The 4,650-nt window shown below is 43.3% G+C and overlaps 1 long non-coding RNA gene across 1 annotated transcript; it reads left to right on the top strand.

Annotated features, from left to right (window-relative positions):
* Positions 1-1,259: 1,259 nt before the first annotated feature.
* Positions 1,260-2,968, top strand: LOC139259531 (uncharacterized). The gene is made up of 3 exons (XR_011592590.1): positions 1,260-1,297; positions 1,977-2,049; positions 2,907-2,968. It is a non-coding gene; the product is annotated as an uncharacterized lncRNA (long non-coding RNA).
* The last annotated feature ends 1,682 nt before the right edge of the window (positions 2,969-4,650 follow it).

Genomic DNA, 4,650 nt, shown 5'->3' with positions numbered 1-4,650 from the left:
AAGCTTTTGATCACCTGCACTAATTTTTACTTACGCGTTTCGGTATCAAATTTTTTATCTGATAATACTCCTGTGAAGCGCCTTAAGATGTTTCACTACGTTAAAGACGCTACCTAAACTCAGTGAACTTAGGTGCAACCATGCAAGTTGGCAAGGGGCATGGTTTAGAGTATATTGGGATGCTGTTGAGTTTAAACCAACTAAAAGCTTGCAGCTTACTAGCACAGAGCACTAGTAAGATTTCTGCTATGGTCATCCAACATATTAGGGCAGTGGTTTGTAGTGTTTCCTGGAGCCAAGTGAGAAGGATCCCTGTCTCCAGTGGCAGGTCTACCCCTCCATGTTCCATCAATAAGTTAGACTGGTTGATCAATAATCAGATACTTCATGCATGCTTTAGCACTCCATCCTTGGCCCCATCTTCATTATTTACATGCTACCCCTTGGTGACATAGGGTGAGCTTTCACATGTACACCAAAGGCCATCAGCTCTGCCTACTCCATTAATCCTAGGGCTATTGCCAATCCTTTCGCATGCATAACTCACATTAAGACCTGGATTCACCAAAACTCTTTCCAGCTAAACATAAAAAAAAGATCATCCTTGGCTCCTGCATCCACCTCTGAGTCTCTGGCCTCAGTGTAATCAAGCTCCCTGGCTGCACCATTGCTTAAGGCCTGAGATCCAGTATCTGGACATACTGCTTGACCCAGAGCTCAGCTCCCTCCCACACATCCAACACAATTGCAAGAGCACTTGTTTCTCCTTCCAAAACATTGCTTGCCTCTGCCACTCCACCTTTCCCCTATCTGCTAAAACCCTAACCCATGTCTTGATCCCATGGGGGCTGGATTTCTGCAATTAATTTCTTTGTCAGCTTCTGCCCCCCATTTGCTGCAAGTTACCCAGAATGTGGGTGCCTACATTTTCAGCCAAGGCCAGTAGCTCCACAATTCCTGTCTTGCCAAGATTCACTGGCTCCTTTTGGCCCTGAGCATTAACTTTAAGATCCAAATCTTCACCTTCACATCCCTGCATAGGATCATCTCACCACAAACTCCTCCAACCGTGTGTCTGTTTGTGCACCTTCTGACACTAGCTTATTTCTCACTCACCCGTCAGTGGCTATTCCTTCGTTGTTCACCATTTTTGGTATTGTTTGTGCTGGCACTTTGAATTTACATGAGACTTTGTACCATGTCTTTAATTTTGTTTCCTCTAGCACTATTGGCACCAATGGATCTCCCAATGAGGTGTTTGGAAGAAGGAGAGAACCTACAAAATGGTACTAGACAGGTGAGGCAGCACAAGAAATGTCCCCACTCACTGATACTTGCACACACACATCTGTAGACAGAGGTGAATGTGCCTCTTTTTGGCAAATGTTTAGTGTGTGCTTCATGAAGCTTCTCTCCCCTCCCAAAAGAAACTGAGATAGCAGATATGACAGGATCACAAAGACATGTAAATGTCTTATTAATTCTAATGTTGGATGCTTCCTTGGAGAAGCATTCCAAACACAGTGTGTCATATTTTCAGTGGCTCTGCATGAAAACAGGCCTGCTATGGTAATTAACAGGAAGCATATCTTAATTGTTCACACCTGCCAAGATAACAGTAACCATTTTTACAGGCTCTGTCATACCTACTTGGCAATGACCCCAGCAAATCTTTTTCCGGGCATCAGATAGCCAGATGCAGAGCGATACCATTTCCTTCAAGAAACAAGCCACCATGCAGTGAAAAGTAATCGTTTTAAAGCAATTTACAATGCTTAGTGTTTCTCATATGATGCTTAACTGCTTATAGTAATAACTGCCACTTAACATCTAGCGGTCTTTTCTGATTTTTCGCCTAGTATAAAGAAAAATATTGCAGATGCTGGAAATCTGAAACAAAAATAGAAAATGTTGGAAAGAACAAAGAAGATAATGTTAATGTTCTGACAACGTTAACTTGTCTGTTCTCTCCACAGATGCTGACTGATCTGCTGTATGTTTCCAGTATTTACAATTAGCCAGCTGAGGCAGCTTGGTGTTAAATACCAGGTAACCAATACTTAGGGGTTGAAATTCGGTTTGTAGCACCACCCATTAGCGCCGGAGAGGGGCGGCTAAGGACTTACCGACGCAGCTGAGTGGTGTCCTCGCATCCCGAAAACTTTAGTTGGGTGGTGGGGGTGGCACTAAGAGGTAGCACTGCAGACCCTACCGCCACCCACGTGGCGATGTCATCGAGCGTGCAATGTCCCCTTGGCGCTGCGGCAACAAACTTCAGTTACGATCACCTGCTTTACCGGCAGTTGCTTTTCCCAACTGGGAAAGCTGTCGGTACATCAGGGACCCCAAGGCGATATCATCCAGAGAGCAAGGTATGTTGTTAAGTTTAATTTTTTTAGCTTCTATTTATTTATGGCAGCAGTGGGGAAGTGTGGGTGTGGGTCACTGAAATTTTCGCAAACTTTGTTTTTCGATTTCAGGTGCTAGGATGCCGGCATCCCAGCGCCAGAAAATTGAGTAGGCCTCCTGAGCTACCGCTCCATTGGCGTCCGAGGACAAGTGTGCTGCACTCTCATCTTTGGGGAAAAAAAATTAATTTTGCAATTTATGGCAGTAATTACCACCTGGTGGTAAAATCACCACCCAAACGGTTTCACCGCCTCAAAATTGGTGGTACCGAATTTCGACCCCTTAATGTTCTGAATGGTACCAGTTGACATCAAGCAGTTGACATCAATTTTCTAATCCTCACTGAGTTACACTTTGTTAATTTCCATGCATGTCACACCATGCACACTTGATTTGCTAAACTGCATCGGGAGTTTCTGCAAAACCATTTACTTAAGGATGTGAGATCAATGGAGATTACGTAACATACATTCACACCTTTCACATGTCATCTGCAGGTAAAGTATGTGAGGTGTAAAATACATGGGGATTGACCAACTGCAGAACAAAGGAGATTAGAAGATGCTGTCATTTGGCACTACTTGGACTCAGAACGCTTCGAATTTGACAGACGAGACATTATTTCCAATACCTTTCCAATAGGAAAGGTGAAAACTTGGAGCACAAAATCAAGGAAAAAATACCAGGGGAGTGAAATTCCAACTAGGAGCCCTGATTATTACCAAAGTAATGTATCCAAATCAAGTTGTCAACCACTTCTTGTAGCATAAACATATCGCATGTATGATTATTATACACCACAAATACTCACACTATAAAAAATATATGCCTTAATCCAATCAGTTTTCTCATGTACAGCTGACACTTAATTTTTAAAAACTGACATAACTCCAATTTGTCTGCTATCATTTTATTGCTTTGCATATCAGATGTCAATTATTCTAAACACTTGAGCTGTAGACATGGATAAACATTCTGGAGTTTTGCTTAATTACTGTGATTGAGTATTTGAAAGATGGTAAAAATGTTGCACAGTTTATTTTGGCACAAAAAAATTTAACACCATTTTTCAAAATTGGCCAGCACTTTAATGCTGGCAGTAAAAAATACCGTCCACCTTTTTTTTGGCCCATTTTTGTGACGTCACTGGGCGTCAAAAGGTCCAATACCGCCGGTTTTGCAAAATTGGTGAATACTGCCATTTTTAAATACCACGGAAAAAAAATGCCCAAAAAATGCAAGTTTTATCAGGTCGGATTCATGACGAAACCGCCGCTAACGCCGCATCTTGAAAAACAGAGTTACAGTTCAGTGAATTAAAGCATTTGGAGAGAAGGTTGTGTTTTACACTTTAGCATTTTGTGAGTTTATACTTGATTTTTAAGGACGTTTAAGGACATTAAAAAGAATGGGGCCTATGCTATCTCTGCCATTATTGTTGACTGCTTATTCTATGGAGCAGAGACTTGGAAGAAGGCTTATTCAACAGCATTATCAGCATAATCAAAGAGCTCGCAGACTTACGGGGAGGAGTCCTTAACCCCCACAAGTTTTTAGCGAACAACACTCATACCTGCACCTGTCTGAGGCACAGTGCGATAGAAGGCTGCACTTTCAAAAAGAGGTGGTCACAGAGATATGCCAGCTCCTAAAGGCAGACATACAGCCTAGAAGCATGAGGAGGACTGCACTGCCCGTCAAGGTGAAGGTGACTGTGGCACTTGCCTTCTATGCCTCAGACTCCTTTCAGGCATCAGCAGGGGACATATGCTCCATCTCGCAGTTCGCTACACATTGCTACATTCACCAGGTGACTATTGCACTGTATGCACACAGGAAGGACTTCATAAACTTGCCAATGGGAGGCACAGAATGAGAGGGCTCTAGGCTTTGCACAAATTGCTGGTTTCCCAAAGGTACAGGTTGCCATTGACTGTACGCACATTGCGCTGTGAGTACCTTTTGAGGATCTAGAGGTTTACCGAAACTGAAAAGGATTCCACTCACTGAACGTGCAGATAGTGTGCGACAATACTCAGCGCATCATGGCAATAAATGCTCAGTTTCCAGGGAGCGTCCATGATGCTATCATCTTGTGTGAGAGCACTGTCTCACAGTTGTTTGAGCGTCAGTCACAAGGCCAGAACTGGATGCTGGGGAACAAAGGTTATGGTCTCGCCACCTGGCTCATGATCCCCCACCCCCCCCAACAACCCTCAGACAGAAGCCGAGCATTGCTAT

Source organism: Pristiophorus japonicus, chromosome 3 (assembly GCF_044704955.1).
Source record: "Pristiophorus japonicus isolate sPriJap1 chromosome 3, sPriJap1.hap1, whole genome shotgun sequence".
NCBI classification, from domain to species: Eukaryota; Metazoa; Chordata; class Chondrichthyes; family Pristiophoridae; genus Pristiophorus; species Pristiophorus japonicus.
The sequence above is the reverse complement of the archived record's forward strand: the minus strand, read 5'-3'. Positions and strand labels throughout refer to the sequence as shown.